The sequence below is a fragment of the Musca vetustissima genome, unplaced genomic scaffold, assembly GCF_032173495.1.
Source record: "Musca vetustissima isolate MV318-11 ecotype Yass unplaced genomic scaffold, APGP_CSIRO_Mvet_v1 utg10205, whole genome shotgun sequence".
Taxonomy (NCBI): domain Eukaryota; kingdom Metazoa; phylum Arthropoda; class Insecta; order Diptera; family Muscidae; genus Musca; species Musca vetustissima.
In genome coordinates, this window is record NW_026879580.1 from 215,912 (window position 1) to 229,051 (window position 13,140).

The window sequence follows — 13,140 nt, forward strand, 5'->3', positions numbered from 1 at the left end:
GATGGCCCAACACCATTGGATGTAGAACACAGGCTTTGGTCTGGCTATCGTTTTCGGTTGTCTGCGCCCGTCCAATACTCTGACCGTTTCGTATGCAGGGTTGTGTGCGTGTGTGTGCGAGTAAGAGTGTGAAGTGTATGTGTTTGTGGGTGCTAGTTTCTATAACAGTTAACAAAATAAAACTAGCTTCCAACAAGGTTCGCTACAACTTCTTTATCAAAGTTTCTTATGTTTTTGATTTTTTATTATTAGTTTAACAAGTTGTGTGTGTTGTTTGTCTTTAATCCTAAATTACAACTACACATGTACGAATGCATCCTCAACTAACTACATTACTTCCAGTGCCATCTGTGTGTTGTGTGTATGTGTAGTATGTTGTCATGTGGCGAATTGGAGGGTATGTTGAACTGCTTCCCAGGGCTTTGTAACTGAAAACGGGACTGGACTGGGCTGACTGAATGTCAGTTTGGGATGTTGGTCTGTTTGTTCGCGCTGTGCAAACTTCGTGCGTGGGGCTGTGGGGCTGTGCTTCCTCTCCGTTGTGTTGGGCAACTAATTAATTATTGTTCAGCAGTTGGCTGTCGGATGTTATCCGTTCGCCTTTCGCCGAGTGCCGTAATCTCTACTAAATTTGCTTAATTAAATGTCTACGGTTTGTCGTGGTGTGCCTTTGTTCGGTTTTTATTTGGGGTTTTGTTTTACTTCTCTGAGTAGGAAGTTTTTAATTTGTAATTAAATGATCTTCTTCAGGTTTCAAGATTTTTTAATTTGGTTGTTTTTTTTTCAGTTTTATGAGTTTGTCATCACATTCGTTTGCTTTGGCTTATTTATTTATTATTATTTGTTTTTACGGGATTTCAACTTTTTTGTATTTTTTCTTGGATTATTTAAAGTGTCTTGATTAAATTATTATGTTTGGTTAATTATCTTTAGCATGCGTTTAATTGGTTTCAACTTTAATGTGGTTTAATTTATTTACTTTTTAGTTATTGGTTTTTAATTCTGCAATTAAAATGTGAAAAGCAAAACAATCAATTAGTCCTCTTCTAGGCGAAAGAAACAAAACATGGTCTACTACCTCGTCAATGTGTATCACACCTGAGTTGCTGTCGGATGGAAAAGAGAGGACAAGGCGACAGGAGAATGGGAATATTTACAAATGGATGTGACTCATATATGTACAATATTTAAATGTACACCACGATCAAGCTCACCGTTCTGTGCGATCAATAGCAGAGTACATAATTCTTAAATAGGAAGTTCACTAAACTAACTGTAAACAACAATTTTAATTTATAGAAACAGACTGTTATAGAAATTTATTACTGATATAATTATTTGTTGATTCATAGTGTCCTATTGTTTTTACGTAGAATTTCATTACCGGATGTTTAATGCAAAAAGTTTATATGCGACTTTACAAACAGTGTTGATATGAAACGCACAGGGACTGGCGTAAACTTCTAGCTAGTTATGAATTAACTATTATTAATATTCTTTTGGCATATTGTATTTTCAAGAGCATGTTAATACATCTGGTAGAACTTGACCAATAGCCTATACCGAGGACAGTCTTAATTCAAATTATCCCTATTCACATGTGTTGTTTAATGCAAAAAATCGAATTGAATTTATACTGCAATGCTATCAAAAATTAATTGACAGTAGACATTTTGTTTACGTTTGAGAAAATGTAAAAAATGCTCACCAATTTTTTCACGAAAAAGCCTGTCTGGCAATCTTTCTTAGTGTCACGTGTATATCGAATTCAAATTAGAAGAATTTCTCAATGCTTGTTAGCACCCACTCGACTGTCTATGCTATAAGACATCACAATATAATTGAAATCAATTCCATATCTTCCCATATATGGGTGGGACGAGGTAGTATGAATTAACTATTATTAATATTCTTTTGGCATATTGTATTTTCAAGAGCATGTTAATAAATCTGGTAGAACTTGACCAATAGCCTATACCGAGGACAGTCTTAATTCAAATTATCCCTATTCACATGTGTTGTTTAATGCAAAAAATCGAATTGAATTTATACTGCAATGCTATCAAAAATTAATTGACAGTAGACATTTTGTTTACGTTTGAGAAAATGTAAAAATGCTCACCAATTTTTTCACGAAAAAGCCTATCTGGCAATCTTTTTTAGTGTCACGTGTATATCGAATTCAAATTAGAAGAATTTCTCAATGCTTGTTAGCACCCACTCTACTGTCTATGCTATAAGACATCACAATATAATTGAAATCAATTCCATATCTTCCCATATATGGGTGGCGCCTGTGTGTGTATGTCCACTGCAACCATGTCCCAATTATATTAAACTACAACTGCTGACAATTAAGAACTTTGAAACACCACACAGACTTCCTACAACAAATGTTATATTTGTTAACAACCATTTATAACAACACTATCTACAACATTCAAGGGTAACCATGTCATGATTTTGCGGAACACTCCTTACGCCGAACAGCACGACTGTCGAAAATACAATTAATTTATATTTGGCAATAACCATAAACATTTTAATATAATTTTGAATTAACCAAAACAGCCATAGCACTCGCAATAAATTTGAAAGGTTTACGATGCTGTGTGTTCCATGTACAAACCCCAAATTGAAATTATTTTTAATAACTAAAACGGTCGCAACCTTCACCAAAGGGGAAATCACTCTATTTGGGAGCTCTCGTAATCCCCCATCTTGAGAAACGTACACAACGCCATGCCGAACATAACTTTAAAATGCCGTTATTGCCAATCTCGAATTAGGGTGCTGAGCAGTTCGGGAAAGAATTTGGGAAAATCGATGTAGAAGACTTTAACTGACATCTTTGTGCAAGACGTATTTGACGAACTTTTAACATTGCGTACATGGTAAGCGTCCAACATGTACATTTCAATTGCTTAATCACGTAAAATGGATATAAATAAAATAAAAATGACCTGAGGGGAGTCGGATACCGAGTGAAGCATTAGATGTAACAAAACTAGAACCCTCAATTGTTTGAAAGTCATGACTAAGGATTTCCACATTCCTTTCAATAAATAGAAATTGAACGCCGATAGAAACATTTAATATAGCAAACCCCAAATAAAGTCAACAATAGAAACATCGAATACCAGTATGAGGCCACTGGTTTGCATGCCATTCAGCGCTGAGGATAACGCTTTCCTCCGGTTCACACTTTTGGTATGCTTTCATGAAATCTCTCCATACACGTGAGAGTGTTGTGCGAATGTGTAAAGAGATGGAAATGAAGGGGATAGAACATGCTGGGCGATGTAACAGGGCAATGCGGAATGAGAGCACAATGAGAGCTACGCAAACATTACATGGCCGCTCATCAACCCTGGTGGATACACATTTAACACGAAAACCTTCACTTCTATGGACAACTAAAGATTTTTTTTATAAAAATACGAAAGTAGATTCCGTACAAACCTGTACACAGCAATACTTACAGCAAAATATGTACACGTCCCCGTGGCGTTTACTTGGAGAAAATCTAAGCGTCCCAACGTATATGTTTCAAATGGAAGATTCGATGTCCGCACAATTAAAGACTGCCAGATGCCAACGTTGTTGGGATGTTTGTAAATTTTGTTAACATTTCATAGTATTCAGAATGATTTTCATAATTATTTTTTCATTGTGTCCTTTTTATTCACTGTAGGTTAAATAAATTATTTCAGCAACAACATTTCCTACGATAGAGTTTGATTTGGGAAAATCAATCAGCGAATTTCCCATTCGTTAAATTTTTTTATTTCATGTTACACTATTCAAGCGTTCGTTCCTTCATTAGGTTATTGTAATAGAGTTGGGACAACAACAGTATCTAGGCAGAAATGTACTCACAGACGCTCTGGCTTCGTGAGGCCGCCAGCTTCATGTACCAGCATCTCCATATGTGAAATTCAAGGATATTAAAGGTTGGTTCTTCGACAAGGGAATGCGGAGAAACGTAGAAGTACAACAATGCAATCAGAACCTTGGTTTACCAACATTATTTAGTGGAAATTCAATTTAAGAGCTTTACCATTTTTAGCAATCTTATCGACGCACACACGAAGGCTGTTGTAGACTTGTCTCTATATTAATGTGACCCACACATCGGTGTGCATCTTCTCGCACGCATTTCTCAATGCGATAATATCGATGAGCAAACAAGAGCAACAAACGGCATTTATGTCTTAAATACACACAATTTACAAATCAAAGCCTCGACACACACACACAAACGACCACACGTCCTGCAGAAATACACATCTACACATCGTATGCTTGCAATTCACATATATATCACATTAATTTGTTAGAAGAGAAGGGGATGTAAAGGCACAATTCGTTGATATATATAAATACACTAGTGTGCATCTAATTAGCATACCCCTAAAAAATAACCCTCTATTCGTTTGGAATATTTTTTTTAATTATTTTTAATTCAAAACGCTTTTTGTACTGTACTAGAGTGATTAAGTGTGAAAATAGGAAATAGTCGCGGTGAATAACAAAGTACAAATCCCAAATTCCCCACGTCAACACTACTGATATTTTATTTATATATTATATACATATATATGGTCGATATTGTCAACTTTAATCTAACAGCCTGTTAAACAAAAATACCGCATATCCATTTATAGTAGCAATTATTATGACCTTCATTACGATAATCGATTGACTTATAAATATTTCCAGTGCAAAAATGTTTTATAATGAAGACTACGTCATGGGTTGTATTTTTATCACTTGTCATCAACTTTTGATAAACATATAAAATATACCACGGGTGGAATTAAAAATCCATTGCTACAATAATTATTTCGATAATTTCACAATGTTTTATTAAATACTACAATCGTATTACTATGGTATGACTAATGATCCGGAGAAACTTGTAACATTATATTGGGTTGTGTAGTCTTTCATTGGCTTTACTGTGGTTCAAATAAATCTACGATTAATAAATATACATTGCGAAATTAAATTATTGCTAGTAGCTTTTTTCAAATTTACTAGCGAGCTAATTGAGGCTATAATGGGTAAACCACCATGAAATGTAAATGTAGTAAAAGTCACTTGTTTCAATGTTTTTACCAAATATTGTTATTTCCAACAATATATAATATGTAAACATATTTCTGACAATTCCTTACTAGTCCCGACAAAAATAACAAATTACTATGGGTTTCAGAAGCCTATGTAATTTTCGTATTTACTAATGAAATTAGTTATTTTGTCAGAAATAATTATGTCATTTACGTCAATGTTTCTGATGGACCATCTCTGCTTTAAAATTGGCATTTCTTGACGACTTGTAAATTTGTGATATGTGCTCTAATATCTCTCGAAGCAAGTTGTCTGGTTTGACGTACCTCCGACATATATATATATATATATATATATAGGTGTGACTTTTGATCAATTATTCAGGTAACATTATACAGTACTGGTTAGTTGAAATATAATCAGTTGGATCCACAAAAAAAAACTTCCTGATTTAGGCGCTTAATGAAGTAAATTATGGAGCAATTAGTAGCACAGTCTATTTGTTATTCCAAGAGCTATCATCCCTATTGTAGGGCACAAAAAAAAACTTCCTGATTTAGGCGCTTAATGAAGTAAATTATGGAGCAATTAGCAGCACAGTCTATTTGGTACTCCAAGAGCTACCATCCCTATTGTAGGGCTGACATCCATTTTTCGGTCTAATTTAATCCAGTTCAACACAATAACAAACATGCAATACGATGGATGGATATACCATCTGAGGTGGTGAGACGAACTAATCCCTCAAATAGTATCACGACCAAGATTTAAGGAGGACCAATTAAGGTCTATAACAAATCCACTTTGCTGCAGATTATAGATTTTTTAGGGTTTTAGGGACCATAGGTCCAAATACACATAGTCCGTATGCGTGTATATGTTTACGTTTACACATGAAGAAGCAAAAAAATATCCCTTAGGTGTGTTTATAAAACACATTTTGATACGTCCAAAACCAATATCCTGAGGCAAATAAATATGAAAGTAGCGCACAAGAAAAAAAATAATGGTGTACAAAAAACAAAAAGGAATATACAATTGGGACAAGCGAATGACACACGCCATTCATCGCTGAAGACAACGACAACAACATTTACCCACATAACAAATTGTGTACTCCATATTTTATAAGCACCTCATGAATGCGGTTTTTAAGATTTTATAAGTGTTTTCGCTACTAAAAACTCATACACGTTTGACGTTTTATTGACATATCTGCCGTGTTGCTGAGGCATGTAAGCAATGCATTATATGATGTACTATTAAGCGGCACAGCTGTTTTTGTGCTGTGTCGTGCATTTCATAACACATTGATCACATGATGACAATCCAATGATGGCCAAATAGGGGGTAATTTACATTTCATGGAAAATATCCGACCATTGATAATCAAATGTTCAAATCGGATCCAATTGAGTTAAAATATCCGCACAGCTGTGAGGAAAGCCATACCTTTGTCGGATTCGTTTACCCTGATATAATTGAGGATCGGTATTAGGTCATGGCCTAACGTTCCAATACATCGAATCTTCCTATGTCCTTTATTACTGTCTGCACGTGTGGTGCATAGGTGCGCTTGCAGGCTATTAGTTGGTGAGTCTGTATGTGTCCCAAAGAAATGTACATACGTACATTTAAAATAACTGTTTATTGCCGTTTATTTTGAAGTTTTCAGATGATAGGCAGTTGTATCTCGGCAAATTAACAGAAATCCCAATACAATAAGTATTTACATTTTACGATCGTATTTATTTTTAGATCGTCGTAGTCACGGAAAGCTTGCTTGTAGGTCATAATAGCAAAATGGGATTCCCTGCAATTCGCAATTTAAGGTCTCTTTGTCGAGACTCTACAAAGTATGGAAGCAGCAATCCATGTTTGGATATACATCGACGTGTATGTGTGCGCTTGTGTATGTGCATGTCGTCCGTTCTATACTATCTTTTTGACTTATTTTTCAGTGACTACGTAGAGTATCGCAGTCGCAGTATAGCTCTGACACATACACAAATTTGAGGATGAGGAGGCGAAAAGAAGAGTACAAATGCGAGTAACACCAAAAACGACGAACACAACAAATGTCGCATCATGGTGTGCGTGAAGTAAGGAACAAAATTGTGCAATGAACGAATTCAAAGCGAAGACGAAAAATAGCAGAGTCGTGTTCTTTTCCATGCCAATAACAATGGAGGAAAAATACACGACCACGACCAACAAAAACACGGCAATATGTAAATTCTCCAATTAGTCGATTTGAATCGAGCCGAAACGAAAGAAATCAATGAAGGAACGACAGCTTTCCAACGAATAGCAACTCAATGGCAGTACAAATGATTATTGTTGTATATATACATATTTTATTTTTTATCACTTTATCACTTTAATGTCGGTTATACCTCACTGTCTTCATTAAGTTTTCTTTTTTTATTATGATTTTTATATATCCCAAAAAGTTTCACTATAATTTGCAGGAAAAAAGAAACACAGAAAATTAGTCATAAGCCAGAGTTAAATATAATGTCCAGACATTTCTACATCCGTTAAAGGTTGTTCGCGTCAATCTCTTTTAAAAGTTAAATATAGTTTTTTCTTGTTTCACAGTCTGTTTTATTTTTGTCCTTCTTTTCGGGTACACAATTGATGGAAAAGATTGTGCCCCAGCCGTGCACAACTTTCAAATCGAGTTTATTTTTCTTTGGTCTACTGCTCACTTAAACCCTTACCAGCCAAGGGCTCGCGTTATACTGCCACAGTTTTCCTATAATAGGTGAACCAATATAGACTCGCATCTTACGATTCATTCCTTCACATCACCGAGTTCCGCACTCACACAATTGTTACTCGGAGTACTCTGGTCCAGCTGAATGCAGGAAAGCGAAAGGACAATTTGCATTCCATTGATGCTGAACTGTGAGAAGGTCCACATCAGCAAGCGGCTTACTTCATTGGGAGAAACAGAGACAACGATATTGTCACCATATCCCCGATGAGTGGGTGGATGATGCTGTGATACAGCGATGCGAATACCTCTCCCATCGATTGTGTTTTTCATTGGCACATAGACACTCGTCAATTTAAACACAACTCTCTCAATTCAGGAGACATGCGCATTGTCACAGTACAATCGCTCCGCTCACTTGCCACGAAGAGATTCAGTGTACTCGCAATGTGTGGCGGACGTGGCGTCTGTTATTTTTACTAGCAGCCACCATCATCATCATCTTCATCGATTCCTTTTATACTTGTTTGTTTTACTATGAGGCTTCTCGACTCGAATTCACCTGATGTAGCTGCGGCTTGTTGCCAGTTGATGGGCATGTTCATCACTTCAAAGTTCGGCATCAAAAATTGTCACGATTATTGGCACATTCAGGCACACTTTCGCTCTCGGCACGCTCTTTCGAGATGTCTAGCGTTGTCAATGGCTGTGCCAAAACAAACAGGCACTGCTGAGGCACCATTTCGAGCAGTTCCAATACACATCTATCCAAGAAGTTAACGGTGGAGTATGGGGAGACTGTGGGGGACCCCAGGAACGATTGCATACCCAAATCTTTTCCTTACACCCCGCAATACGACTCAAAAGAAAAAGCCAGTCATGCAGTAGCCATCAAATGAGTCAGCATCTCACAGCATTTTGACATCTGTCATAGGCACACATAGCCGTGGCAGAAAAATTGTGCTCAGATTTGTGAGGAATTAAGAAGTAATGTCCAAATCAATTACCCAATATGGAAAGCAACACGTCACGTTTCGTGCTCAGAATCGCTAGCGAATTTTAATGTTACTCTATTTTTTTGGTAAATTGGACACGCGGAGCACTTTCATCACTTGACGTACTTTATATAACTATTGTTTCTTTTTAATTTTTATTTTATCCTGGAATGTTTTTTTTTTTTTTTAAATTATAAACTGAAGATGTTCATGTTTCTATTTGTATAAAATACTAATAATAATATAAATTCACAAATAACTAAAAATATAGCAATGGGCTGCAGTTTCCACTAAGAAAAACGTCATTCATTCATTTAACCAATATTTTCGATTTAACGTTGAGGGCTGACAAGACACAAGAGAGATTCGATTGAACTACAAACACTTTTGGTAAATTTGTGGTTTTGTATGATCGGGTTCCACGCTAAGCATCACTTTTGTTTTTATTATATAATTACGGCAATAGTACCACAACTTCGTAGCCATCGGATACTACGCCTGAAGATGGATCTCGATCTCTGATGGCATGTCCTCGAAAAGCCGACAAACAAAATGTTAAATGCTAAGACTTTGTCTCTCTGTACACTATGCAAATACACAGACGGACAAATATCCGAATGCCATCTGGTGTATGACTGCTGTTACTAAAGACAAAAATTGCTTATACGACCCGAAGTGAAACACATCATTTTTAATTGACTATTTTGCGGGTTTTACGCAAACAGCGCAATAAAGTATTTTATTGAATTTGTTCGTTGACTGAAAACGCATTCACCAACCTTTAAAGGTGTGACCGTCATTTGACCTTTGAATTTCATGATGATGGTTGTCATTGGCGAGGAGTACGCATCAAAAATCTAATTATGATTTGCATAACGTTTTACCCTTGAAATAATGATACATCCGCTAATTTCAAATGACTACATTGATGTTTTATTTGTTGAAACGTTTAGTACACATATGTATATATCTTTATTTTTCGATTTTTCACAATTTTCTAGCAACATAGTAACATCGAATAGAAATGCATATATATGAAACAAAATTAAAAAAAATATATATATATATATATATTATGAGGTGTAGGCCCCTTGTGTGTTTTATATTGATTTACATTCAAATGATGCTGACATTTTGAAGTTCGATTTCAATGTGTAATCACGAATTTTCAAACATACGGGTCATAACAGTCAAAAACCAAAAAAAATCGTCACACGGACCATTACTGCTTTTAATATATGGACCACACATATGCACCAAAACAATAAATAGGCTTGACTTCAAAATTGAAGGTATTGAATAATGCCGCCTGTTAAGTGGTTGTTCATGGTACTGTTTCGGAAAATGTTAAACATTGTATTTCTTATTATTCTTGTATTTTTAATCTTATTGATATGTTTAAAGATTTAATAAAGAAACATAAATTTCAGATGAACACTCGAAAAAAATCAGGGAATTAGATGTGCACAAGCTGGTCGAATCGAAAATGTGAACAAATTTGAAAATATGAACTACCCCGGCATTAATTAGTCCACATTATCGAGAGTTCGCTGTACTGTTCAATTAACCGTAACATATATCACTTATCTGGACCTGGTTGATAATTGAAACAAACTCACTGAATGTTGGCATTTTCAATTAAACAGATTTGACAGCTACTCCATATTCGCTAATGGAAATAACTCCTTGTCAATGTTAGTGTTTATAGCCGCGCTAAATCTTCCCCGTTAAGATGGGATATATTATCAAGAACCATTGAAGAATTTAGTGCACTGTACACGTGTCCCCTCCTCGATTGACCTCGTTTGTACAGTGAATACTAGAAAAAAATCGGGGAATTAGATGTGCACAAGCTGGTCGAATCGAAAATATGAACAAATTTGAAAATATGAACAACCCCGACATTAATTAGTCCACATTATCGAGAGTTCGCTGTACTCTTCAATTAACCGTAACATATATCACTCACTTGGACCTGGTTGATAATTGTTTGATAATTGAAACAAACTCACTGAATGTACTAGGGATGTCGATAGTAACTTTTCGTATCAAGAAAATTACTCTAAAGATGTTTCTAACTAGCTCCGTACAGTGATTTAAGTAACAATACATATAGCTATCTTCTAATGTTGAGCTTCGTAAGTGATATCTTACTTATTTACTCTATATTTGTTCGGCGTGAATAGTTCGTCTGAAAATGTCATATTTGGAACGAATGGGGGAATTCCAAAGCAAACATTCAATAGGGAAGTTGTTCCATTTTCAAATATATATTTCAATTACATTGAAATTAAAAAAATGCATGTCTTGGACGTAGATATCAAAATGTTTGATTATGATATCCAGCTCTGCAAGTGGTTTGTCCTAAATGCAATCTGTGCTGGTCGGCTCGTCATTTCGTATCACTTTTTGTTGTTGTTGTTCCTTTTTTGTAATACCCAAAGTGGCATCTGCTGATTCATTGCCAAAAAGTAGAGCCCACAACCTAATTACCAACCAAATGTAAACAGTTCTTGCATTCTTCTTATACACCATGAGTCAGTTCGTGTGTGTGTGTTCTGGTATTACATTCAAACGAATATGCAAAGGGACTCATTTTATATATCAAGAATGTACATACACGGACGAACTGGAAAGAATTGTTTTCACTTGCCAGCCTGGCCGAAAAGGATAACTGCATCCGAATGGGTCTGTCGAAGCATTCTCACCGCCAGTCACAAAAAACGAACACACAATTTATAAATGTACTGATATGGACATAACAAGCAACAGAAGGAATGACGGCGGGACAGATAGATCCACTACGACGACGGACTGACAGCCGGTACCTTTTTTTAATGGAGGGCGATATTAAGAATGAATTAAAACAAACAAGACCCACATTCTGCTTTACTTGTTCATCAACACGATAGTGAGCAGCACACAGCAGATACGAATAGTGGTAGGTGAAGCGGCTGGTTAAAAGAGAGGTCCGAGCTTCCATATGAAAACAGAAATGTTTATTGACATTATTTTGGCGATAGGGATGGCGTCATCAAATACTGAGCACCATGGTGGTAGAATCCCTTTGCAGATGTAATAACATATTCCACATTTATATTGCACAGTTTTCTTAAACTCGTAAAAGTCGAATAAGTAAAAATCGGCTCTATTATGTAAAATCTGATTAAAAAATTAGGCGTCAATCGCCGAAAAGCGATTAGGCATCCGAATCGTTTTTCGGCGAATACATGTTATTAAAGTATTCGGGATATTAGTAGACATCGGGAAAGTCCCAAAAGGGAAAAATTGAAATAGAACGATGAAAATATACCAATATAGGTTCCCTTTCAACGATCTGTTAAAAAATTCCTCTAGTAATAATTTGAGTACGGTTCAAGAAAATCAGGACCAAAACATGCTCATGCTAATAAATGGTAATAAATAATAACCTGTAATCAAAGATAAAATATTTTCTTTTTTTCAGTAAAAACCATAACCCAAACACTTTACAAATTTGTCCTTCTGGACCCTTAATATATATTGGGAATCTGCCCAACCCAATCGAAGAAAACATCGACACAAAACGCCATTTTGTTGCGAAGTGTAATTGGAATATCAAATAGAAAACTAAAATAAGACCGAATAAAAAATCTGTATAATTCGAATAGCTAATGAACAAATTCAAATTGAAATAATTCGAATTTAAATTTTTTTAAACAACACATACCTACGTAAGTACATTCTGGTGAAAATAAACTTGTGTTGACGTTTTTTCATCAAACTTGCGGAATACCTTGAATGATTAGTTCGGTTGGTAATCAGTTCCTCCAAATGGAAATGTTCTAAGGACAACAGCCAACGTTGTCCCACGTCCGAATTTGAACTATTTTGTGTTAAGTCAATCAATAATGATTTCTATAAGGGTTAAAATGACGACAACAAATATCACATTACGGAAAAAGGAACGACAAAATATTACTGGACAAAAGCAAGATACTTGACTAAACGACAAACCACCAAAGCTTAGATTGAAGATTGCAAGATTTTAAGAAAAAAGTATGAGGGTGACATTCATAATACCAAAAATTTGGATGTGGAATTTTATATCACGGCATTGCCATGGTAAATGTTTGTTAGGAAGATTTAGCATTTTTACCCAATGAGATTCCGTAATACTCATATACAGCCAATTTGGTTGGAAATGTTCCCAAACTGGGAAGTGATCCGAAAGTGAACACTGTAGTTCATCAGTAATTATTTCGTATTTTAATGTGCGCCAGGACGTAGACAGGTTTTCATTTCGGGGGGCCGCTGGTGCGAAATGAAAAAAGTAAAAAGTTGCCTACGTATATATAATATCAGCCGCTGTGG

At 35.7% G+C, this 13,140-nt stretch overlaps 1 protein-coding gene across 8 annotated transcripts in view; it reads right to left on the bottom strand.

Moving 5' to 3' along the window:
- The window catches only part of LOC133324530 (peripheral plasma membrane protein CASK), a 79,949-nt gene that overhangs the window by 43,478 nt on the left and 23,331 nt on the right, over positions 1–13,140 (bottom strand). The window lies entirely within an intron of this gene.